Source organism: Neofelis nebulosa, chromosome 14 (assembly GCF_028018385.1).
Source record: "Neofelis nebulosa isolate mNeoNeb1 chromosome 14, mNeoNeb1.pri, whole genome shotgun sequence".
Classification (NCBI taxonomy): domain Eukaryota; kingdom Metazoa; phylum Chordata; class Mammalia; order Carnivora; family Felidae; genus Neofelis; species Neofelis nebulosa.
In genome coordinates this window covers 65,012,911-65,040,602 of record NC_080795.1, presented here as the reverse complement: position 1 = coordinate 65,040,602, position 27,692 = coordinate 65,012,911, and the positions used below count along the sequence as shown (strand labels likewise).

The 27,692-nt window shown below is 37.2% G+C and overlaps 1 long non-coding RNA gene across 1 annotated transcript in view; it reads right to left on the bottom strand.

The window, feature by feature from the left end:
* Positions 1 to 223: 223 nt before the first annotated feature.
* The window catches only part of LOC131494497 (uncharacterized), a 127,840-nt gene continuing 100,371 nt past the window's right edge, over positions 224 to 27,692 (bottom strand). Inside the window, exon 5 of the long non-coding RNA XR_009253436.1 lies at positions 224 to 322. This is a non-coding gene — a long non-coding RNA (uncharacterized LOC131494497). The remainder of the gene's footprint in view (positions 323 to 27,692) is intronic.

Genomic DNA, 27,692 nt, shown 5'->3' with positions numbered 1-27,692 from the left:
AACGACATCGTCTGTATGTACTTGTGTGGTTCTAGAGGTGGTGGATGGAGAAAGTCTCAGCATGTATGTCATGTGAAGTGCAGCACCTAAAAGAGACCTCCATGTTTGTTCTCTGAGTTCTTTTCTAATATTAGAACTCCTTAGAAAATGAAGGCACGATAGGAAGATTGCGCCACTGATGCGGGTCAACTCTCACTGTTCTCTCGTATCTACTGTTAGACTGTCACTCCCTGGCTCCCGTTCTTTGAGTTCTCTGGGTCTTCAAATAAGTTGTTCAGTCATTTATAATGCTCTTCACTCACATTTCCATTTGTTACAATTCCTTTAAGAACCAATCTCAAATGTCATCTCTTTAGGAAAACTTGATACAAATCATAATAATAACAGTTAATATATCTTAGATAAAAACTAGGTACTATTCTACTAAGTCTATAAAGTGAATATTATTATATCCATGTTTAAGATGAAGAAACAGAGTCAAATGACTAGCTCACTTCCTAAAGTAAGTCCAGTTACTAAGAGCAAAGTCAGGTTGCAAACCCATCTGGGTTCGAATATGAGTCTCTTGTTCTTAATTTGTGTTCTGATGTTAAAATGCTCTATGTTTAATTTTTTTAAGATTATTTATTTATTTTGAGAGAGAGAGAGAGAGAGAGCACACAGGGTAGGAGCAGAGACAGAGGGAGGGAGACTTCTAAATAGGCTCCGCGCTGATACAGTGCAGAGCCCAATGCAGGGCTTGAACTCACAAACTGTGAGATCACAACCTGAGTTGGAATCAAGAGTCAGATGCATAACCACTGAGCCACCCAGGTGTCCTTGTGACTCCTTAGGTTTAAATTAAGTCTTTCCTTCATTACCCATCTCAAGATCACTGCCTGCACAAACTTTTCTTAATTTCCCCAAGTATATCATGCCTAGATTTGAAATGTTCTCTTCTTTACTCCACTGCTGAGACCCTTGACATTTCTCTTCTTGTATTATCTTGTGTAATCTTCCTTTACTCTCTACATCTGGTGGGCTGCTTGTGACCTCCCTGAGGGCTGGGGCCAGGTCTTACTGTCTTATTTAAAGGACCCAGCATTCCACCTAATAAATGTCTAATAAATAACCGAAGAATTGATGAGCACTCGTCTGAGTGGATTTTTAGAGAGCCTGACATAAGAAATTTTTCTGCTTATATTAGGAGAGTGTAAGGAAAGATGACTTAAGTTAGGCATGTGTTAGTTACCTTTAATCCCCCTAATTGAGGCTTTAGCTTAAAGTTAAATTCCAATATGATTAAAAGTGCAGCACTGATCTCACACGCCATTCCGGCCGTACGTCAATGCTCACCCACTGGGAGTATCAACCTTCTGAAGGTTAAAGCTAATGTCTGAGGGAGGAGCACCACTAGTTAGTGGTGCCAGAAGATTTAGGCCTTGGGGATCTGCACAAAACAACCCGCCCCTTTTTTCACACAGTGATGTTACCACTTGCTAATCAGTCAACAACTGGCCTCTGCGATAGAATTTCTCCTCTGGATTTGCACAGTTCATAAAGGCAGAACTGTCAGTGGACTTTTCCTTTACAAAACACCATCAATTTCCATGAAAGTGTTTATTTAGCTTTGGGGACAGGAAATGACTGCACTCCCAAACACAGTGAGATAGGGTGACGCTGCAATTTCCTGGTCATTATTTGAGGCAAGATTGAGAACACAGTATACCTCCATACGTTAATTCAGAATGTTTTGATACTATCTATATACCTATAGTTCTCTCTCTCTCTCTCTCTCTCTCTCTCTCTCTCTCTATATATATATATATATATATATATATATATATGTTTCTGTAATTCTTTTTATGTACATATAGTAATTTATGAGATGTTCCCAAACGCTGCCCAAATAAGAGAAGACTCGGCTGAAAGTGACTCCAACGTTGAAGAAATTGTGATCTCACACAGCCACATGGTCTGTACATAGGGGTCAGTTAATTCAGTGGTTTGGTAGAATCATCAAGGACCCACGTTGCTAACATCTCTTTGCTTTGCCATTCTCATCATGGTAGACTTTGTCCTCAGCTTCCCCACTCAAGATCTCAAAGTGGGTGCTACAGCTCCCAGCTTCACATCATCATACCACCAGGTCAGAAAGGAAGAAGGGAAGGAGAGGGTAGTGTTGTACTGCTGTTAGTTGGAGAAGCGATTTGTCTGGTTAATTTCAATACAGAATGAGACTCTGGCATGCTAACTAGTGCCCCCCGAGAGCCATCGGCGTCCTCCAAGGTTTTAGCGGGCCTGGTGGCATCCAGCCACCTGAGACTGAGCCATAGCAGGCTTGTGATGTTCTTAGCTGTCCAGGGTCACGCACTACACTGCTTGGCTCAGCGTGTGCCTACCCTACCCCGGCAGGCACAGGTAAGCCACTGAATCCCATTTGTGATGGGGATCCCAAATTGACTAAAGGAATATAAAATACTATTAAAGTCTGTTTACTAGTTTCGAATATACCACAAGTAATACAAATTCAGTCATGTTTAGAAGGGAAGAAGTCTGGTTTAAAATGTTTACTTGAGGGCAAATCAATACTTTCTGCCCACTAACGGAGAGTGTATTTATTTAGTCATGGCTCCAATGTATTAGAAAACACTAACTAGCCAAAACACAGTTACTATATTTTCCAAAAATTTTAATTCTAGATAGAAGTCTTAACTCATAAGCAGGCTGTTTTGACAAGTACTTTTTAAGGTCTTAGTAGTCATTGTAATAATATTTTGCTAGGTTAATTTATAAAAATGGATACACAATTTGCTTTAAGTTTATAATATATTAAAGTTGAATAAATGCTATGTCACTTTAAATAAATATTGTAATTTTATTTTATTTAAAAAAACATGTTTTTTAAAAATTATTTTTAAATGTTTATTTCTGAGAGAGAGTGAGCGTGAGCATGCGAGGGGCAGAAAGAGAGGGAGACACAGAATCCAAAGCAGGCTCCAGGCTCTGAGCTGTCAGCACAGAGCCTGATGCAGGACTCGAACCCATGAGCCATGAGATCATGACCTGAGCCGAAGTCAGAGGGTTAACCGACTGAACCACCCAGGTGCCCCAAACCATGTTGTTTTTTAGCCGTGAATACTTTCTAGCAATCTGTAGCAAGAGTCTCTCAGTATTATTAGCAAAGACAAACAATCACCATGATTGGAAGATTAATCAAGATTCCCCTACACCTCCAGGAGCAGAAGAGGATTTCTGTCTCCCCTAAAGTAAGTATCTGCTGCAGACCTACTAAGTCCTGCTTCTCTGAACACAAAAGGAGGGACTGAGTTGCTATATCTGCCATATATACATAATTTTTTTTTTTTAAGTAAACTCTACCTCCGGTGTGGGGCTTGAACTCACAACCTTGAGATCAAGAGTCACATGCTCTACTGACTGAGTCAGCCAGGCACCAGATACATCATTCATTTTTATCCCTCACAATGGCCTAGTATGGAAGGTCCATGTGATAGGCATTGATAACACCCACCAACAAATGCAACTCTCCTCCGTTTAGCCACAGAGAGGCACGGAATTCCATGCATATTGAGACCAGGTCATGTGACTTATTTTGCACAAGCAAATTTAAGTGTATGTGACATTACTTCTGAGCAAAGAGCGTTTAATTACTACACTAATTGCTAGTGCTCTCTTAGTCTTCCTTGGCAACGTGTGGGAGCTGCTGTGGAATAGAGGCACAGTGACTGGAACCATCCCATGGAAGACAGCCACCTTGCACAGAATATGAGTCAGTGTGAGATAAACCTTCAATGTTTTAGGCCACTGAGTTTGTGTGTTTTTTACAGCGTATCAGCTTAATTCGACTGCTAGAACTAGTCAACTGAAGTTGGGCCCATATTTTTTCCTGAGGGTGCTAACCACAAAAATTATGTAACTTACTCAGTTCTACCATCTAGATCATCCCTACTTCAACTTAGACCTTCTTACCTTTCTTTTCAGTAGCTGGAGTAAAAGTAATCCTATTCATTTAAGGGGGAAGTGGCATGTAAATAGCGTGCTCTGAAGACATCGGATTCCATAAGCATTTATGAAACACCCTGTTATGTTGCAAGGACATATGTCTCCTCCATATACATTGTTACATTTTGACCTCACAAGAAAAATCTGTGGAGCGGGAAATATTGATATAACCATTGCACAGAAGAAGGCTGTCATGCAGAGGTGGCTAAATAAATTCTTCAAGACCACCCACTAGTAAATGGTAGAAATGAAACACAAATCCAGCTTGTTTGGTTCTAATTCAATATACTTTTCACAATGCTATTCTATGGGCTTAGAAAATAAGTTCAAAGAAGAGGGGTGCGTGGGTGGCTCAGTTGGTTAAACATCCAACTCTTGATTTCAACTCACGTCATGATCTCACTGTCATGAGATGGAGCCCCATGTTGGGGCTTAAGATTCTCTCTCTCCCTCTCCCTCTGCCCCTCCCACACTCATGTGCTCTCTCTCTCTCTCTCTTTCAAATAAATAAACAAATAAATACATACATACATACATAAAAGAAAATCAATTCAAAGATGGAAACTAGGCCCAAATAATATAATACTTCAAAAGAGTATTTAAAAGACATGATGGGTAAGAGTAAATCATATTAAAGAGTTTAGACAAATATGTTCAAAGCCAGAATATAAGTACTAGTGGTACTTGAGATAATTTTGTGTGTCATCCAATAAGGTGTTCACTAGTATGAATTGGGCCTCTGCTTCATCTCACTAAGTGTAACTAAAATCCCTGGACATTATATAAAAACAGACACAAGATGATTCTGAGAGGCAGAGAGAAGATGACAGTAATTTGATATCGTTCCAAGGAAAGATGTAATGGTGAGTTCCCTCGGTCTTCTCTTTGCCTCATGTATCCTACACTTGGAACCAAAGAAGCTGGTAGTACAGACGATGCTTGGTTCCCCCCAAAATCATATGTTGAAATCCTAACTCCCAATGTGATCCTAACTCCCAGTGTGATGTGTAAGGTCTTTGGGAGATGACAAGGTTGTCAGAGTGGAACCCCATGAATGGCATCAGGGCCTTTATAAAAGAGACCTCAGAGAGATCCCCCACCCCTTCCACCAGGTGAGGACATAGTGAGAAGGTAGCCATCTATGAACCAGAAAGGGGACTCTCATGAGACACCTTATCTGCTAGTACTTGGATCTTGGGTTTCCCAGCCTTTGGAATGGTGAGCAGTGAGTTTATGCTATTTATAAGCCACCCAGTCTATGGTACTCTTTCATGATATCCTGACCAGACTAAGACAACTGTAACCTGGGAATGCTGATGGATAAGGACACAAAAAGATCTCCCTGAAGGGCTTGCTCTCTTTAGTCGAAGAACCAGGAGAGAGGCAGATGAGCAGGACAGAAAAAACTTTTAGATAATAATCAAACACCACAGCCAAACACCACAGAAAAATATCTCAGGTTCTTCCTCCACCCACGCCAGCAAAGACAAAATAAAGAATCTAAATCTAGATCTAAATGTACCCTTGTGAGGCTCTAATGAGGCACCCCAACACCTCCCCCTGTGTGGTAGTAGAGATGCTGAGTAGACAGTGTCAGTGAATGCTGGGGAACCTGAACTTTCTTCACCCTCATCCATAATAACTATGTACCCCTCCACTTAGCCATCAGGATGGTGTCAAGTGAAGCCTAGTCACTATCACCCAGTGTTAGTGAGGCACCCACCACTGTGGTGTCAGTGCAGCCCATGTGGGTATCTAGAACTAACACCCCAACCAACAGTAATAAGGAATCCTCCTTTTTGTGTGTGAGGCAGAGTAAGGACTCTGGATTTCTGTCTCCACCAGGAAGGAACAATATGGCATCCTCTTTACCTTCGGTAGTTGGGGCAATATCATGAAATGCCAGGTAAAACAAAGTTTGAAGAGATCCAGAGTCTCATAATTTAAACATTTCTGGAATTCAGTAAAATTACCTAGCACATTAAGAACCAGGAGGATCTCAAGCCAAACGAGAAGACAATTAGTAGATGCCCATTTAGAGATGACACAGATGTTAGAACTATGTGACAAAGATTTGAAAACAGCCATCACAGTGCTTGAACAAGCAATTATAAATATGCTTGAGACAAATTTTCAAAATTGAAATCTCAGCAAAGGAATACATTAAATAAAGAAAAACCAAAGGGAAATATTAGAACTAAAATAAACAATAACCCAAATAAAAATATCGGTGGATGGGATCCACAGTAAAATAGAGAGGACAGAGGAAAAGAACTGGGGAGCTAAATGATAGAACAATAGAAATCACCCAATCCGAACAACAGGGAGAAAACAGAGTGAGAAGAAAATGAACAGAGCCTCAGGGACCCCTGGGACTACCAAAAAAAAAAAAAAAAAAAAAAAAAAAAGATACAGCATTTGTGTCACTGGAGTCTCACACGGAAAGACTACAAGAACACAGCTGAAAAAGTACTCAAAGAAATAATGGCTGAAAGTTTCTCAAATTTGGCATGAGATACACCTACAGACTTGAGAAGCTCTAAATGGGGTGGGGGGGGATCCCAAGGAAATCCATTCTCAAACACATAATGAAACCTCTTAAAACTGAACACACAAAAAAATTGTGAAGGCAGACAGAGAAAAGCAATGCCTTTCTTTAGGGGAAAAATCATTACAATGACAGTCCATTTCTCATCAGGAAACATAAAGGTTAGGAAAAAGTGGCACCATATTTATCCAAATGCTGAAGAATCCTAGATTCAGTGAAAATACCCTTCAGAAATGAAGCGGAAATCAAGACACCCTCAGATAAATGAGAACTAAGAGATGTTGTTACCAATGGACCTGTCCAAAGAGAATGATGAAGGGAAGGTATCTAAACAGAAAGAAAACCATGAAAAAGACACGTTGAAAGGAAGAAGGAACACAGTAAGCAGAAATATGTGTGAATACGATAGACTTTTTTTTCCTTTTGAATTTCTAAATTACGTTTTCTGAATTATGCCATTTGAAGCAAACGTAACACTGATGTGGCTCTGAATGTTTATAGAGGAAATATTTATGAAAACTATTTTACTAATGGGAGGAAAGTAAAGCGTGGTAAGATTTCTATACTTCACAGATACTTCTATACTTCACAGGTGAAATGAGGACTGAAATAGACTGTGATCAATTGTATATAATGTGATGTGATGTAATGTAACACCCAGAGCAACCACGAAAAAGGTACGGTATTTTGAGTGTAAAATACGCACTCACAAGCATTAAAGACAAATCAAAATGAAATTCTAGAAAATATGCAAGTGACCTACAGAAAGACAGGGTAAGAGAAAACAGGGACAAAAAAACCCAGAGAGAACAAACTCAAAATAAAGGTGGCACTGAATTACATAGTGAGAAAAAAACCTTCCCTTTTCAATTCCTCTCCAACTTCTGATCAAATCAGGCAGAAGGGCCAGTTGGATGACAGGAGTCTTTAGCACTTCTCTGATATTGCTAACCTTTCCTTTTCTAACCTAGAGAGAGCAGGTCTCAGATTTGGAGACGTGACTGATCACAGTATTTGGTGGTAGTATTTGGCCATAACTGTATAACACTGCGTTTCACTGCATTTATTTGTAAGGTCACCTTCCTTATTGCAAAAGATAGAAGTTTCTATACAAGAGTCTCATAAAAGGTTTCTTTTTCAATAATTAGGGAGACATGCTAGATTCACCTATTGAAAAATAATAAATACATAATAGTCATATATTCAAAAAGAGCAAATATCAGAAAGACCGAAGTTTGTGAACTCATTTTGGTAAAGTGGCAAAGCCATTTATTATCATATATACAGTAACCAAACATTTCTGTATTAAATATTCATTATTCTGTATTAAATATTCATTATTCTGCACTAAATATTCATTATTTGTATATATATGTGTGTGTACCTATATATGTGTGTATACACACTTCATTATTTTTATTTATTTATTTATTTTTATTTTTGGGACAGAGAGAGACAGAGCATGAGCGGGGGAGGGGCAGAGAGAGAGGGAGACACAGAATCGGAAACAGGCTCCAGGCTCCGAGCCGTCAGCCCAGAGCCCGACGCGGGGCTCGAACTCACGGACCGCGAGATCGTGACCTGGCTGAAGTCGGACGCTTAACCGACTGCGCCACCCAGGCGCCCCTGTGTGTATACACACTTGAAGTCATCTTTATTTATTTTTTATCGAAGTATAGTTGACATGCTGTTTACATATTTTTAAGCCCATTATAATGTGAACTCCTTTAAATCAGAAAAGATATCAATTTTGTTTTCTTAGCACTTAGTCTTATATTTGCCGCATAATGTTCTCAGTGAATGTCTGAGTTAGTATCTAACTGAATAGCTCCAAAGGGAAGCATAGAAAAGTACGAGTGAACTCCACGCCTTTGCTATGCTTCGCCTCTGGCGGGCCAGGAGTATAAACGTTCTAAATAACATACATGCTTGAGTTTTTTCTAAGCGTGGGTTTATGTATGCACCGGGCCAGTGCATCTACAGCTACGAAGATGAAAATGGGTGGTATCATGGCACTTCGCCAGCACCAACGAGAACAAAAATGTGAGTGCTTCCTGATATTTCAAATCCAGTTTTTATTAAACTACATTTGGTTTTCAGAAAGATTAAATATTTAGCATAGACATATGTCCATTTATGTTATAATTTTAATCAGGTACTATATGCCAGGATCTTACTAATTTTTAAATTTGGGGGGTTTTAAGCATGGGGCCCATTCTTGAAGAAGATGGCTATATTTACTGAAAATTATTATTAGCTAGGTTGATGAAAAATAAATTCTGCACGTATGTGTGTGTTTCTGTATATATCTGTGTGAATGTATTGTGTATCTAAAACTTTAAAACTCCTGTTTTAATCATGTCCTTTCTACTTACCTAATGAACTTAAAAAGTGGAGAAAAATCTCTCAAAAGCTAACCTCTCATTATTTCTGGAGATAGCATATTTTCTCTTATAATATAAAATGATCTGAGGATATGAACAGTCCCTTCTCACAAAGGAAAAAAATCACTCTGTGTGTGTGTGTTAGTGCACATGTGCACGTGCACGAGTGTGTGTATATAACAGCCAAGTTGCATTTATGGCTTAGAGTGTATGGCAATCCTTTCTTACTTAGGCAAGTTTGTTAACACTCTCAGATGCAAACAATATTAGAGATGAATGACTAAATTTTCCAGATGTGGCCTGGACAGATTTGCACTGGAAATAGGTAAATATCTTAAAAGTTAGCATATTATCGTGCTGTACAAAATTGCTATTAAGTGTGTGAAACCAGCTGTTTTTCAAAACCTCCTGTTTGCTACATACTTAGCAAACTCCTTTTCATACATAAATACAAAGGTAGATTTTGATCTGTTCTTATGCAAACTACCACAGATTTGGAATGCGGTCTCTCTTACTGAAATTTATTGTATTGCTCTAAGATTTTGTGATGCGTCAGGGAAACAAAATGAGTAATTTACTTCTGAAGAAGAAGAGTTCTTTCTCTGAAGACTAAAGTAAGACGTTAACAACTTTTACATTTTACTCATTTGAACGTATAAAGAACAATTCCAATTAATTTTTAAGGAGTGAAAATTTGTGATATACTATAGATGTCATGGAGAAAACATTACACAATGTCTTGCATAGCATATTCTGACAATTTCATATTCCCCTACTTCTAGGAACAATGGCTTGTTTCATGTTTTACTCTAATGACCATTTCAGAAGAATGAAAGACCGTATTTGTGGGAAATGACATTTCAAAACTGGGAAAAAGGGAAGAGCATATTCATGAGGAAAGAATGATTCATTTTAGAAGATAATTCTTCCTGATGCACAATAAATTAGAGTTAAATATATAGTTTATTTCTGCATTCAATCAATAATTATTGAGAGCCTACTATGTGCAAAGCTCTGGTTTATCAATGTTATTTTGGTGAGCAACACAGAAAAAATTCTCCTTTATACAGGACTTCTTTATGGAGAGAAGTCCAATTATAAGCAGGGGGAACCATAAGGTCATGTAAGGTAATAACTACAAGGTAATAAGGTAAGTCATGAGAAGTACTATCAAGAAGAGAAAAGAGGGTGATGTAATAGCAAGTGATTAGTAGAGAGAGAGGACGTTATATCTATACTAGAAGTCAAGGAAGGTACTATGGTCTGACTGTAGGAATTTAGATAATACTTGGTACTTTAAGGGTACTGCATATCACAACACACACCCACACCCACAAATGCACACACACAAATCTGTTTTAAAAATGCACACAAATACTTGGGTGCACTTGTCATCTCACATCCATTAGTGCAAGCACAATGTTGGCTTTGACCTTAAACACCCATCTTTGGGACTAGTGTCATTCAGGTCCCTGGAAAAGGCTTCAACTCTCTTCGCCTTATGTTCTCTAAAAACTACAGTGGAGGTTTGGCATTGTCCACCATTGATGTTGAAGTGGACACTGTTTTGGAGTCTATAGGAGATTTGGGCGACTGACTTACTGAGGCAAGAAAAAATACAAATTCTGCTCAGTTTAAATTTTTTTTAACATTTATTTATTTTTGAGAGACAGACAGAGGCAGAGTATGAGCAGGGGAGGGGCAGAGAGAGAGGGAGACACAGAATTTGAAGCAGGCTGCGGCCTACGAGCTGTCAGCACAGAGCCCGATGTGGGGCCCAAACCCACGAACTGTGAGATCATGACCTGAGCCAAAGTTGGATGCTCAACTGACTGAGCCACCCAGGCACCCCAAATTCTGCTCAGTTTAATGTATAGATTCTTTCATAGAAGGAATCATGTCTTAGTACAACACCTGGTCTATTTTCTTGCTATTTGTTTTTTAACTTTTGTTTCTGGATATTGCAAATCAGGATAGTATTTGCTACATATGCATATACACATGCATCCATCTTCATGTGTATCAGTATATGCCTGTATCACCTCTATATGTATACCTATGTGTAGAAGGTCTAATGTAATATGTATATGTCTTATACCAATTTTTGAATTGAGATATAGACATTCTATAAACTCTAGAATTGAAAAAGTTGTAATTTTGTTATTTACTACTTATTTAAATATATGAATTTAATATTTAGTAAAAACAAATTTTTTAAATAAAAAATGTTTATATGAATATATTAAGATGTTATATATTTTTAATTTTAAATTGATAGCCGTAAGTTATTATTTGCCTTTTGTCTTTCTAATTTTAATAATCTTAGTTAAAAATTAACTATTCAAAAACATGACAAATAATATTACTGATATTTATATTTAAATGTTTACAATATTGACAAAAGCATATTCCAATATTATGTATTTTAAGTATGTTCAAAAATGGTATACTTCTACACTATTATGTTAACGAACTCGACTTTAAATAAATTATGTACTCTAAACAAAACCAATTAAATATTAATTTTGATCCTTTTAATCATTATTGTGAATTTGTTCCAAATTGGACAAACACACTGAGTACAACAATACAATGAATTGTATTGCTAAAATGAAGGCAAGGAAATTAAATTCATGGAATCATTATATGTTTATAAAATATGCATGTCTTTATTCTATTACCAATCTAAACATCACCAGCCCTTCAACCGGAACACTGAGACATGCAACAGTAATTACATTAAATTCAATTATCTGATACTTTGCCCACCTGCAATCACATAAACCCTATTGCTCTACATAAGGACATATTTGGAGGATTTAACAAAACACAACACACTCTTGTTAGCTTGTTAGCCGGTGATTTAGACATGAGGTCTGTGAGTTACCCTAAGCCCAACAAATGTTGGGGTAGACCTGCCTGTAAGGCAGTATGTCTGTCAGCTATGCACAGCTCTGAGCGCAACGAGAGAAAGATGCTTGGTGTGTAAGAAAAACAGCAGAAAACGGTGTGACTAATGCCCGGATTGCCGCGGAGAATAGAGAAGAGATGAGACGGGAAGCAGTGATCCAGAGCAGATACGGTAGTGGTTGGCACTAGACTGGTAACCGGGTAAGTGGAGGAAGATGGAATTCGCACGCACTTTGGAAACATCGTTGACAGGACTGCCAAAAGATCCCATACAAGATATGAATAAAAGAATCAAGATGATTCTAAAGTTGTTCTTGAGAGCAAATGGAAGATAAACTCAGGTAATGCACCCATTTACCAATATGCAATCAATAATTACTCCGAAGATTGTATTACTGTAAATACGTGGAAGGGTGGACGGCCAGCAATGGAAAAGTGATAACAGTAACAAAAACAATGATGCCTAATGTCTGAATATTCCATTGTACCTATAAATGATTCACTACATTGTCTCATTTGATGCCCATCACAATTCTCTGGGGCTACTTATTTTCTAAATGTTACAGATAAAATTATTGAAAAGATATATTGCTTAAGTGCCTTATCCAAGATTCCAAAGGTTCAGATCTAAGGAAGGAGTGGGGAAAAAGAAATACCTAGAGTAGATTCCTGTCTCAGAATTTCCTACTAATGTTGACTTAAGAATTGTGTTCCACACTTCTGACTTCAAGCATTACTCTTTCTACTATACTACAGGCCGCATTACATACAGCGCATGAGGAGTTGACTATCTTAGGCTTTCAGTTCTAAATGTCTAATGGTTTGTGTGCTTTAACTTGGATCCTAAAGGCAGCAATAAAAACCTGTCTATAGAAATTGCAGACACTGACATTTCTCCCTACCTACAGTGAGGAGGTTTCTGCATTCACCTTAACTTTATAGCACCACTTTCTATCACTCATTCGCTTTATCTGCAAACCACATTATGAGCTTCTATAAGTAACCTTTAAAAACATTTTTTTTTTAAGTTTGGTTCTTAAAAATATTAGAGCCTTCAATGATTAGCTTAAGCAGTACTAGCCTTGCTGCCCACAGTTCCCTGATGTTGCATCCCTGTCTTCAAATGAGGCTCAGTAGATATAATAACAGGTGACTGTGTTCCTTTATATTTCATGAAGATCGAGTTTTAATGAATCATCAGTTTTGCAGTATAGGCAACTGGGTCCACTCTTCAAAAGGTCACCAGAGTGCTGTCATTCTTCGTACAGGTATTTAATCTCTAAGTAACTGATGCTGTATTTAAATATGTACAGTATTTGACATTAGGTTTTGTACTAATAAATGTTGGAGGGCTAACCACTGGCAAAATCTGATCAGGTAATGGCTAAAGTAGAAATTTGTAATAGTACTAAGTGTATCAACTAAACCTTAAAGGACAAGTTCTGACTGAACATAGACAAAATGGAGGGCAACTTTATTTCTATTCATGTTTATATTTTCAGAAATGATAGCTTACATGATATTTTAGGAAAGTCTGAACCTGTCATCTTGATGTGAAATACAAAATTTGTACTATATAAATGTACTATAACTTAAAAGCAATGTAGCTATTTGAAAATATCGCTGATTTAGGGTAGCTGTCTCTTTAAACCAAAAAATTGGACTATAGAAGGATAAGTCACATTATAAATTATAAAGTTGCTAACTCTTATCTCATTATTAATGTTGATCTTTACCAATAATATTCTACCATAAACAGTGACTCTCTTTTGGTGATGCTCTTGCCATTAAACAGAGCTTCTTAATCTTTTTTGGTGTTTGTAGATCATTCTGAATGGAATAAAATTTACGGACACTCTTAGAAAAAGCCATGTGTATCGCAGTAAATGAATTTTGCACAGGGTTCACAGAAGTTCTTCCCTTAAAGAAGAATCCTCATTCTATTTAATGACCTCCATTGGTGACTTAAGAATGTTTTCTTCTTTATTTCAAATAGAAACTTTTATTACTTATTACTGTTCAGATATTACTATCTGCAAGGTTTTGGGGCATTTTGTTTGCTTGTTTTTTTTTTTTTAAATTTTTAATGTTTAATTAATTTATTTATTTTTGAGAAAGAGAGAGAGAGCACACAAGTGGGAGAGAGGGGCAGAGAGAGACAGAGGGAGATAGAGAATCCAAAGCTGACTCTAGGCTCTGGGCTGTCAGCACAGAGCCTGATAAGGAACTAGAACTCACGGACTTTGAGATCATGACTTGAACTGAAGGCACTTAACTGAATGAGCCACCCAGGTGCCCCAAGTTGTTGTTCTTGTTTTTTAACATACCAAGTCATAGTATATCATGAAAGGAAGTAAGAAATTGTACTTTAATGCCAGTCACCAAATTTTCTACTATAATACTCCAAGCTGGCTCTTAAGATTGTAAGTGTGTATATAATCTAAATAAATGAGTTAGTTGCTGATGTATAAGAATACACTGGGGGGTGCTAAGTGGCTCATTTGGTTACACTTCTGGCTCTCAGTTTCAGATGAGGTCATGATCACAGTTTGTGAGTTCAAGTCCTGGATTGGGCTCTATGCTGACAGTGTGAAGCCTGCTTGGGATTCTCTCTCTCTGCCTCTCCCCCCACCCCTTAACATAACATAACATAACATAACATAACATAACATAACATAACATAACATAACATAACATAACATAACATAACATAAATAAACTTGGCCTTGGTGCTGCTTTGGGAATATGCTTTTCTTCTTTTTCATCGAGGTACATGTTACCTACAGTTGAATGCATAAATATTAGGTCTACAAATTAGTTTGACAAATATGATCATCGGTTTAATTAATTCACCAATCAAGATTTCCTTCAGCTCATGATATTCTTTTCATCCTTTTCTATTCAATCCTAAACTCCTGTGGGCACCTATTGTTCTTATGTCTCTAAATGAAATAAAATATAGTAAATTTTTTGGACTGGCTACTTTCATTCAACATAAAGGGTTCGAGGTTCATATATGTTATGAAGTTCACCAGTAGTTCATTTTACATTGCTGAGTGATACTTTAGTTTATGATAATCTTCCAGTTGGTTCATCCTTTGTCCTAATAATAGACATACCAGCACATATTTCATTTCTCAAGGGTGGAATTATTGGGTCATAGGATTAGTGTAACTAACTGTCAAAAAAGTTTTGCAAATGACTGTACACTTTAACCTCTGCACTCATTTCTTCATGTCCTCACTGAAGTTCGATATTATCAGGGCTGTCGAGTTAGCTATTCTGCTTATTGTAGAATACTTTATCATTGTTGTTTTACTATGCATTTTCTAGATTATTAACAATGTTGAGTACCTTTTTGTGTACTTAGGGGTCATCCATATATACTCTTTTGATAAGTCATTCTTTCAACTTTTGCACATTTTGTTTTAAACTGAGGCGTCATTCCTTCTACTATTGATTTGTGAGTTCTTTGCATATTTTGAATATAATCCTTTGTCAGATATTTGCCTTGTATTTGTGCCTTTTGTGAGTCAATGGTATGTTTTCTTACTTTGTTAAGAGTGCTTTGGGGGGCACCTGGGTGGCTCAGCTGGTTAAGCATCCGACTCTAGATTTTGGCTCAGGTCATGATCTCATGGTTGGTGAGATCAAGCCCTGTGTTAGGCTCCTTGCTGATAGCACAGAGCCTGCTTGGGATTCTCTCTCTCCCTCTCTCTCTGACTCTCCTCTGCTCATGAGCATGCTCTCTCTCTCTCAAAATAAATAAACTAAAAAAAAAGTGTTTTGGATGAGTGACAGTTTTTAATTTTGGAGAATTCCAATTTATCATTTTCTTCTATGCTATGTGCCTTCTATGTCCTATCAATATTTGCCTACCCTAGTCTTGCAAACATTTTGTCCCTGTTTTTTGTTGTTGTTAGAAATTTTACAGCTTTTGTTTCTACATTTTAGTCTAGCATCTATTTCACGTTAATTTTTATATATTTTGCATAGTGAGGATTGGGATATCTTATTTTTCCATATGGGTATACCTGTATACTTTTACAAAGATAAATTAACTATATATGTTCAGGTCTATTTCTAAACTGTTTTGTTTCATTAAGATAAAATTCCACACTGTCTTGATACTGTAGTTTCATATGAGTTTTTGAAATCTGGTAGTATAAGATCTCCAACTTTATTCTTTCTTTTCCTTCCTTCCTTCCTTCCTTCCTTCCTTCCTTCCTTCCTTCCTTCCTTCCTTCCTTCTCTTTCCCTTTCTTTCTTTCTTTCTTTCTTTCTTTCTTTCTTTCTTTCTTTCTTTCTTTCTTTCTTTCTTTCTGTTATTCTAGAGCCTATCTTTTCCATATAAACTTTGTGATCAGCTTGTCAATTGCTGCAAAAATTTCATGGGATTTTGACTGGTACTGAACTGAATCTGGGAAGATCAATTTGAGAAGAAATGACCTCTTCATAATATTTAGTCTCACAATTCACAAGCATGGTGTATGTCTTCATTTATTTAGGTCTTTGTAAATTTCTCTCAACATTTTTTATAGTTTCCAGGGTACTTGTCTTGCATCGATCCTTGAAATTTTCTCTCTAAATATTTTATACTTTTTGATGCAATTCTGAATGACATTTTAAAAATTTGTTTTCCAATTGGCCACTGCTTATATAGACACACATTTGACTTTTTGGTATATTTACCTTGAAATCTATGATATTGATAATTTTGCCTATTGTTAGCTTTTTTGTATATATCAAAGAATTTTCTTCACACAAAGATCATTTCATTTGTGAACAAAGGCAGTTGTAATTCTGTCTTTCCAGTCCCTGTGCCTTTTATTTCTTTTCTTGCCTTATTATACTGGCTAGGACCTATAGTATAGTTGAATAGAAGTAGTGCAAATAGGCACCTTCCCCCCCCCCCCCGCCCCCTCAATCTTGTAGGGAAAAACACTCCATCTCTTCCCTGTTAAGTACGATGTTATGATTGTTTTGATAGATCCTCTTTATAAAACTGATAAAGTTTGTTTTTATTGATCTTTGCTCAGATATTTTATAATGGGTAGAGGAAGAGCTTTAAAAGTGCTTTTCCTTGGAAGACATCCAGATGGCCAACTGACACGTGAAAAAATGCTCAACATCACTCATCATCAGGGAAATACAAATCAAAACCACAATGAGATACCACCTTACACCTGTCAGAATGGCTAACATTCACAACTCAGGCAACAACAGATGTTGGTGAGGATGCGGAGAAAGAGGATTGTAAGGAACATAAGGGAAGGGAAACAAAAATAATATAAAAACAGGGAGGGGGACAAAACAGAAGAGACTCATAAATATGGAGAACTGAGGGTTACGGGAGGGGTTGTGGGGGCGGGAAGGGCTAAATGAGTAAGGGGCATTAAGGAATCTGCTCCTGAAATCATTGTTTCACTATATGCTAACTAATGTGGATGTAAATTTTAAAAAATAAAAAATAAAATTTAAAAAAAAGTGCTTTTCCTTGGGGTGCCTGGGTGGGTCAATCACCTAAGCGTTGGCTTCAGTTCAGGTCATGATCTCACAGTTCATGAGTTGGAGCATCCCATTGGGCTCTCTGCTGTTAGTGCAGAGCCCACTTGGGATCCTGTCTCTCACTCTCTGCCCCTCCCCCACTGATGCGCGCGTGCATGCGCACACACTCTCTCTCTCTCAAAAATAAATAAACATTTAAAAAGATGTTTTTCCTTCAGCCATTGAGATGGTCATCTGATATCTTTGTGGGTTTTTTTTCCTCTGTTATTTGGTAGATTGCATTAATTGAAATTGGAATATTTAACAAATTTTGCATCACTGGAATAATTCTGGTGTAATTGTGATATACTATGTTTTAAAGTTATTGCTGCATGTTATATTTTCAAATATTTAGTTAAAAACATTTTCATCTGTGTTCACAAGAGATATTGGTCTTAGTTCTCCTTGCTTGTAATATGCTTGTCAGATTGGGTATCCAAATTTTTCTGGACTCTTAAAATTAGTTCAGAAATGTTCTCTAATGCTCTATTTTCTGAAATAATTTATCTAGAATTGATGTTAATCTTCCTTAGGTGTTTGATATGAAAACAGTGAAACTCCCTAGGACCAAAGTTTTCCTTGGGGAGGAGGTTTTATATAAAAATTCTATTTAAAAAAATCAGATATAGGACTATTTGGATTTCTGATTATTGAGTCAGTTTTGATAAGTTGCATTTTTCAAAGAATTTGTTTATTTCATCTAAGCTGTCAAATGTATCACCATAAAGCTTCCTACACAACTCTTTTATCTTTTAATATCTATAGGATCTGTGGTGATGTCTCCCCTTTCACTGCCAACAAAAGAGTGTGTTTCTTCTCAATGTTTTCTAATGTCATATGTATTAGGATTTAAAAATTTTTGTTAATATTTTCAAAAAAGTAACTCTTACCTTTCAAAATTTTCTCTATTATTTTTTACTTTCTATGTTATAAAGTTCTGCTTTTTAAAATCATATTTCTCTCTATTATTTAGTTTGTATAATCCTATTGATGTGTCTTTAAATTCAATGGGCTTTTCTTCTACAGTGTCCAATCTGCTATATGCTCATCCAGTGAATTATTCATTAATGACATTCTGCATTTTTTCACTAGATTGTTTTTTATACAATCCTCTTATTTTTCCAACTACATCACAGCTGAATCTAGAATATATTACATGCTTTGTCCAAAAGAGCTAATAGATAGTTCACATTTATTTAAACCAGAGGTAGAAATTCTGCCTGATCTCAACAATGTATATTAGATATAAAACAAACCATAGCTCTCTTCTACTATCATATCTTATGTTCTGCTAAGGAAAGAGGTTGAGTGAATAACATTTTACCATATTCATGTACTTTTAGTGTTGAACATACACCAAAATACACTAAAAAGTGAAAAGCTGAATCAATTTTTTAAAAAATAATACAAATGAAATGAAAGGATCATGCAAGGTGTTAAAATGTCCTTAGGCAGTATTTTTTTTTTTTACAAACATCTGTTTCCAATATGAGACATAGTTTAGGAAATCGGTCACATTAGAACTAAGACCATTTTTTAAAGCTTTTTGTTAAAAATTCGTATGTGACCCAAACACATTAACAAACACTGCAAGCCAGTCAGACCTCAACATAAAGGGTGAGTATTCTCTAAGGAGGAGATGATTGCTTTTTGATGTTTTTAGATTTAGATTTTAGATTTTAACTTTAGATGAATAATGAAATAAAAATCTATTCAGCCTGTACTTCGTGAGTGTATCTCAAACTTTAATCCTTTTAAGAGCCATTGAGAGAATTAATCATGCAGTTTCCTAGGCATGATTGAGTGGTTCTAGAGTGACCTCCAGGAACGTTCACTTTTAATTAGACTTCCAGGTTGTGTCTTCAACCACATGTCCTCAAACCATTGAGTAGGAGACAATTAATACTAGATCCCATTTCATAGTTAGAAAAGTCCCATGAGATCAGCAATACCATCTTGAATTTAAAATAGACCAAACTGATGTAAAGGTCATTAAAAGGTAAAAAAAAAAAAAAAAAAAAGATGTGAGCCCAGTATTTTTTTTTTAATTTTTTTTTTCAACGTTTTTTATTTATTTTTGGGACAGAGAGAGACAGAGCATGAACGGGGGAGGGGCAGAGAGAGAGGGAGACACAGAATCGGAAACAGGCTCCAGGCTCCGAGCCATCAGCCCAGAGCCTGACGCGGGGCTCGAACTCACGGACCGCGAGATCGTGACCTGGCTGAAGTCGGACGCTTAACCGACTGCGCCACCCAGGCGCCCCAAGCCCAATATTTTTTTAAGTTTATTTATTTATTTTGAGAGAGAGAGAGAGAGCAAGCAAGCATGAGCAGGGGAGGGCCAGGGAGAGAGGGAGAGAGAATCCCAAGCAGGGATCAGTGCAGGACTTGAATTCACACTCACAAACCATGAGCTCATGACCTGAGCCAAAATCAAGAGTCAGATGCTTAACCAACTGAGCCACTTAGGCACCTGAACCCAAGTCTTTTTTGTCTCTTATGACCATGGTCTTTTAGTGAAACACATACCTTGCTTTCTAGCCAAGTATAGAGTGTAGCTACACCTTCTTAATTTACCAAAAGGCTTAACCCTCAAATCAATGCAGTCATCTTACAAACTCTTATTTCCTTAGAACGCAATATTAAGAGTCCTTTAAGTCAACCTTGATAATTCTTTCTCCCTTAGTGCCTTCATCCTCTTTCATTATCAAGAGGAAATTTTGACTTTACATCTTAAATATGCCTTGAGTCCCTGCACTTCTTTCTATCTGCAACACCATTATCCTGATGCAAACTATGATCCTTTCTCTGAACAGCACTTCACTGACATCCACTCATGTGTATTTTCAGTCTATTGTCTGCATTGTAGCTGAAGTGATCATTTCAAAATGCCCATCTGATCATGTTTAAAATATTTCAATGGTTTCCCATTATTTGGGGAATAAAGAACATGTCTTAATATGGCCAACATAACCCTACATAATTTGTTATTTACTTTTTCTCTAGCCTCATCTGTACCAGGATTTCTCTCTCTCTCCACTATAGACACTTTGGACTTTTATAGTTCTAAAATATGCCATATTCCCTTCCACCACAGGGCCTTTGTACATGCTGTTACCACAAGCTGAAATGCTCATTGCCTCATCTTTATCTAATAATCTTTCATTTTGAAGGCGCGAACTCAGTTATTACCTCCTCTTGGAGATCTGGTGGATCTCCCTGAATAAGTCAAATTACCCAATTATAAGTTTACAGCTCACTATGTACCTATTCTTATTAATGTTTTCATTATTTATTTATATCTGCTATTATAAGTAGGTTGTAGACTTAATAAAAGCAGACAAAACTTAATTTTGCTCTCTATTTTCAATAGTTATCTCAGTGCTAGAACACATGAGGAACTCAAATATTTTATGAATGATCACATCATTTAATTAATTATCTTAACAGTGAGCTTCTCGGCAACAAAGACAATGTAATTAAAGAAATATGGATTTGAGAGTCACCTAGGTGTCTCAGTTAAGCGTCTGACTTCAGTTCACGTCATGATCTCATGGTCTGGGAGTTCCAGCCCCACACCGGGCTCTGTGCTGACAGCTGGGAGCCTGGAGCCTGCTTCAGATTCTGTGCCTCCCTCTCTCTCTGCCCCTCCCCCACTCATGCTCTGTCTCTCTCTGTCTTTCAAAAATGAATAATGAAAATTCCTATTTCTCAAAGAAATTTAAATACTGCCCAGAAAGGAATATTATAAAATACCTTACTTAATTTTTTCCATAGGAAACTATAGTTAAGTCAGAATAATAGAACAACAATTATAAAGTATAAAGTATTTGTGCTAACAACACTTAGAATTAAAATACAATCTAATTTAAACTGTATTTAAAAGATGTTAAAGCTATCTCCAAGAATAAAATTCCTATTATTTCCTAGAAAATATCATGGTGACTCAGGGGAATTAGATGAAAACCCAACAAAATCATCTTTTTGTGATTCAGTATTGGATGGGTTATTGGAATCTGTGACCAAAATACATCTGTGGACACAAATACAAGCTCAGCCTTATTCTTTTCCTTGAGCCAGCCAAGCACTGCTTATAAATCACCCAGAAGCAGCAATAATGGGCTATGTCTTTTCTGAGGACCCACTGTTCATAATGAATTTTCCCTAGTTAGCCCTTAAAATATCCATGAAGCAGATTCTTGAATTTTTCTATTTTAAAAATAAAGTAACTGCCATTTTAGTTATTCTGAAGTTGACACACAGAATGCCAAAAAAGGTATGTATGAAAAGTACCATTTACCAAAATACCTTCCTCAGAACACGAGTGACAGGTAAAGATGTTAACTGTTATTCTTTATTAAAAAATTAAAATTTGATCCCTGAGAAAATAAGTTGAAAACATTAACTCAGTTTCTTTATTGTGGGACTTCTGAGAAATGAGTTTGATGTTTTAATATGCATTGTGATCCTCCAAAGAAGAGTTAAATGGAGCATAGAATTTCCTATATTCATTTGGCCTCTTAAAATATTAATGTAGTTCAAGAAATATTTCAAGAAACTCTCATGGCTTGTGGAGCACAGTTTGGGAAATTGTGATATTATAATGTATGTGGTTGAAAACCATATAAACAGAATGTCAGTATTTTCTCTCACCTCGAGTCTCAACTCCTTTTGGCATGTTTGGGAAAGGTGTTGGAGGGGAGCGGGTTGTTTAAATACTGAGTTTTTAAGTTGGCTGTGAATATGCCGAGTTGTATAATTTTCTAAATAATTTTCTGACTTGTTTTCCCTGTCTGAAGCTCAGGGAGATTAAAAAGATCATTAACATTAATAAGATCATTAAACATTAATAAGCTCATTGTCTAGAAGCCAATGGGCACAGAGTTTTAGTTAAGCAAGATGAATAAATTCTGGAGACGTGCTGTCCAATATTGTTCCTGTAGTCAACAATACTGTATTGTACACTTAAAATGTTGAGAGGGTAGATTTCATGTTGTGGTTTCTGCTGTGATAAATTAAATGAAATAATAAAATAAAATAAAATAAAATAAAATTTGTGAGCTCAAGGTGCATATAATTTGGAACAAAAGAAGATTTATCAGGAGTGCTTGGGTGGCTCAGTCGCTTAGGCGTCTGACTCTTGATTTCAGCTCAGGTCGTGATCTTATGGTTCATGAGATCAAGTCCTGCATCAGGCTCTGTGTGGAGCCTGCTTGGGATTCTCCCCCCTGCCCCCCACCCCTCCTCCACTTGCATGCTCTCTCTCTTTCAAAATAAATAAATAAACACTTAAAAAACCCCAAGATTTATCTGACTCCAAATACTGTGTTTCTTCTACTAAAATTTAGATATATTCATGTCACTGCCTTTTACTGGAATGCAATTCCACAGAATGGTTAAGAACACGGACTTTGGTTAAGAACACGGACTTGGCTCAGGAATCCCAACACTAACAAGATGTGTAAACTTGTGATTTACATACACTAAAAGTTCAGTATTTTTGGGGTGCCTGGTTGGCTCAGTTGGTTAAATGTCTAACTTTGTCTCAGGTCATGAACTCATGATTTGTGAGTTCGAGCCCTGCATCGGGCTCTGTGCTGACAGCTCAGAGCCTGGAGCCTGCTTTGGATTCCGTGTGTGTTTCTCTTTCTCTGCCGCTCCCCCACTTGCACTCTGTCTCTCTCTCTCTCTCAAAAATAAATAAACATTAAAAAAATTCAAAAATTCAATATTTTGATCTATACAAAGAGAGAAATAATTGGATCACCATGAGTATTAAACAAAATAATGAATATAAAAAGGCCCAGAGAGGGGCGCCTGGGTGGCTCAGTCAGTTAAGCCTCTGACTTCGGCTCAGGTCATGATCTCACGGTTCGTGAGTTCGAGCACCATGCCCCATGCCCCATGCCCCATGTTGGGCTCTGTGCTGACAGCTCAGAGCCAGGACCCTGCTTTGGAATCTGTCACTCCCTCTCTCTCTGCCCCTCCCCTGTTCATGCTCTGTCTCTCAAAAAATAAATAAACGTTAGAAAAACACTTAAAACAACAAGGCACGGTGAGTGTCCCCAAACAGTCACTAGCACTCTCATGCATACAACCTGTGGTTGGAGAAATTGTCTTATGAAGACAGTTTTTATACATAAACAAAACATGGAGAATTGAGATGTTTATTCCAAAAAGTCAAACAGCAAATATTTAGAAAAAAGCATGTTAAAGTATTTTATTCGCCGTTTACTGGGATTGTCGTCTCGCATTATTTGTTATCAGGGTTTTTTAACCCTGGGGGTTAAAGAAGTTTACGACCAGATAAGTCCATGGCTACTAAATCATAAGCAAATTTTTATCGGTACATAGCTATAGGCATTGTCCCTCTCACAGAAGTTTTAAAACTTTTTCCAGATTCTTCACCCCTGAAATTTAATAATGTCTTACTTTTATTTCCATCCACATTATTTGTTTTGATATAGGTTACATGGCAAGATTTTTTGTCCTATGTAAATGAAACCATTTCTTCAACAGTGTTGAAGTTCCCATGTCTTTTTCTATAGCCATATCAACTTTCAGGTACTACCTTTCAATAATTATTGGCAATACAGAAAAATGTAGGTGGCATTTTGCAAGTATTTGAATGTCAGGTTGACGATCAATAGGCTGCACTCTCACATACACACACACACCTGTGAACAAAAGAGTGATTTGATAATACCACCGTCTACTTGGTATTTGATGGAAAAAAAAACACACTAAAATTACAGCTTATAATGTGTAAATATAAGAAAGAACTGGTTTAAGAGGAATAGTTCTTATTAGTTAACAACATAGTAAGACTGCTTACTCTTATTGTCCATCTTCAAGAGCACTAGCAAAGTACATTAAAGAAAAAAGGTGTGATATTCATTTGAAACTCAGATATCAAGCCAGATATTGATTGTTGTTGCTTAGAAATATCTTATACACTTCCTTGTACCTCATAGTAAGACTCTCAGAAATAGTATTTAACAGACTCGTTGGCTAGCAGTGTTCTATTAGGTCGGCCAAAGGGAGGCATTCATTTGAGATCTGCACGGCAGAAGAGAAGTAAGTCATTATTTTATGGCAGCAGAAATCAGTGATCAATTCATCCATGACAGACAGTGAATGTGGGGTTTGTTTCCTGGTTTCCTGATTCCTTTTGAGAATCTGCTACCCCAGTGCTAGAGGAAACGGAGACCATCGATGGTCACTTTGATGCTGCCCTTTGATTTCCAGAATTCCTGAAAGTGCTCTAACCATCCCTGCTCCAGACTATCAACAAAAATATGAGTCTAATACCATATACTGAATTACATTTTTTCAAAGATATCTAGAAGAGCTTCTATTTTCTAGAACAAATTTTGATTATTATGGACAGTGTAATAAAAACAGTAATTGAAATAAGGAGAGTGAACACAGCACCCCCCTGGAGCCTAGGAACCTGGGATCTTGTTTTAATTTTCCTGTTAAAACTTGCTAGGTGACACATGATTTTACCTTCCAGGGCTCAGTTTTTCCATCCATGGTTTCAGATGATTTCAAGGGTGAATTTTTCCAAACATTTAAGGAAAAGATTTTAAAAAAAGGAATGTTTCCCATTGAATCTTAAAAGAACATTGCAAGAGATGAAAACTACAAGCGAATTTCTCTCTCCTAAACATAGGCATAAAACCCTAAACAAAATATTAGAGAATCAAATCCAGTGATATACAAATGGCTAGACCATCACAGCACAATCAGGTTCATTGCATGAAAGCGATAGTGATTTCACATTTGAAAATAAATCAAGATAATTTATTATATTACAGAATAAAGGAGAAAAAAAAACATACAACCATCTTAATGAATGCAAAAAACTGACAAAAGTTATAACCCGCGTGAGAGAAAAACTCTTAGAAAGTAACATCCTTAGTCTGTTAAAATGTCAGTCAAGTAAAAAATAAAACAAATTATGGAAAGAGCTTAAATGTCCACCAACTGACGAATGGATAAAGAAGATGTGCTTTAAATATACAATTGAATACTCCTTGGCAATGAGAAAGAATGAAATCTGGCCATTTGCTGCAACCTGGATGGAACTGGAGGGTATTATGCTAAGTGAAACAAGCCAGTCAGAGAAGGACAGGTATCATATGTTTTCACTCCTATGTGGGTCTTGAGAAACTTAGCAGAAGACCATGGGGGAGGGGTAAGCCAATTTGACAATAAATTATATTTTAAAAAAATAAAACAGGGGCGCCTGGGTGGCGCAGTCGGTTAAGCGTCCGACTTCAGCCAGGTCACGATCTCGCGGTCCGTGAGTTCGAGCCCCGCGTCAGGCTCTGGGCTGATGGCTCGGAGCCTGGAGCCTGTTTCCAGTTCTGTGTCTCCCTCTCTCTCTGCCCCTCCCCCGTTCATGCTCTGTCTCTCTCTGTCCCAAAAATAAATAAAAAACGTTGAAAAAAAAAATTAAAAAAAAAAAAAATAAAACAAATGATGTTAAATTTTATAGCTAAATTTTAATGCTTTCTCTTTTTTTTAAATTTTTTTTTAATGTTTATTTATTTTTGGGACAGAGAGAGACAGAGCATGAATGGGGGAGGGGCAGAGAGAGAGGGAGACACAGAATCGGAAGCAGGCTCCAGGCTCTGAGCCATCAGCCCAGAGCCCGACGCGGGGCTCGAACTCACGGATCGCGAGATCGTGACCTGAGCTGAAGTCGGGCGCTCAACCGACTGAGCCACCCAGGCGCCCCAATTCTAATGGTTTCTTATGGAGCTTGTGAGCAAGACAAGAATCGTTATCACCATCGCATGCAACTTTGTGCTAGGAAGGCAGAGCCGACGCAGTGGCACCCAGCGTAGCCCTTCTATATAGTCAGTTCTCAACCAATACCAAGAAGATGCTAAGTACTGCTATTCATACCACAAATGAGGTAAATAATGAGAAATAACTGATTTAATCTAGCTGCTGGAGGAAAGTATGTTAAGGTTGTAAGATGAGAAAACTGCCTTCCCTGATCACTTTTACTATTAAAAATAGAATCCATTGTCTTTACCGCACAGATTGAATTTTAAGTCAAAATGTTCTTTGTTTTACAGTTTTAAATAAAAACTCCAAATAACTTTTTTTTAATATTTCTTTATTTTTGAGAGACAGAGAGAGACAGAGCATGAGCAGGGGAGGGGCAGAGAGAGAGGGAGACATAGAATCAGGAGCAGGCTCCGGGCTCTGAGCTGTCAGCACAGGGCCTGACGCAGGGCTCGAACTCACAAACCAGGAAATCGTGACCTGAGTCGAAGTCAGATGCTTAACCGACTGAGCCACCCAGGCGCCCCAAAAAATGTTTTTTTAAAGAGACTGCTATAAATCACACGAGTGAAGGCAAAAACGAAAAATCTGTACAATAATATACAGACCACAGTCTGGGAGAAAGGCCATCTGTATAACATTATCACTTAGCTGACAATGTCATCCAATTAATGCTATCACTCCAAAGTAGGAGCTCAAGATGGCATGGGGGTGGGAATTTTAGGCTGTGTTGGGGATATGATTTAACATAGCAGGACAAAGTTCAGAGGAGAAGTAGGTAAACGAAGCCTCAACTGTTAGAAATTCGTTGGTCATACCTTTGCTTTAAAGAAGTGTGCATTTCAGATGACCTGTATCCAGCCAAAAATAATATAGGAAAAGCCTTGATAGTGACACTGTTGACAAACACTAAAAATTTTAAAGATTGAAATAGATAAACCTTTGGTTTAAAAAAGCATGTTTATTTGAAAAATATAGGAACAAACTAAAGAAGGGAAAATTCATCTATAAATCTATTATCTCTGGTAACTATTGTTACCACCATGTCCTTGTGATATTTTTCAAACATATTCAGGATTACTGTGAGTTATTATAAGTAAAAAAAAACAAAAAAGGAAATACGTTTGGATGTGACTTCTTCCTTTTACTATGAGTTCACAAAGTGAAGAAAGGTACTCACCAGTGTAAACCGAGAAAAATCTATAGGATCAGACATCAAAGTGAAGACAATCTTTAAAATTTTTGTAACAATCTTTAATTTTTTTAAATGTTTATTCAGTTTTTTGAGAGACAGAGAGAGAGAGACAGAGCGTGAGTGGGGGAGGGGCAGAGAGAGAGGGAGACACAGAATCGGAACCAGGCTCCAGGCTCTGAGTTGTCAGCACAGAGCCTGATAGGAGGCGCAAACTCACAAATTGCAAGATCATGACCTGAGCCGAAGTCGGATGGACGCTTAACCGACTGAGCCACCCAGATACCCCCAAAGTGGAGACAATCTT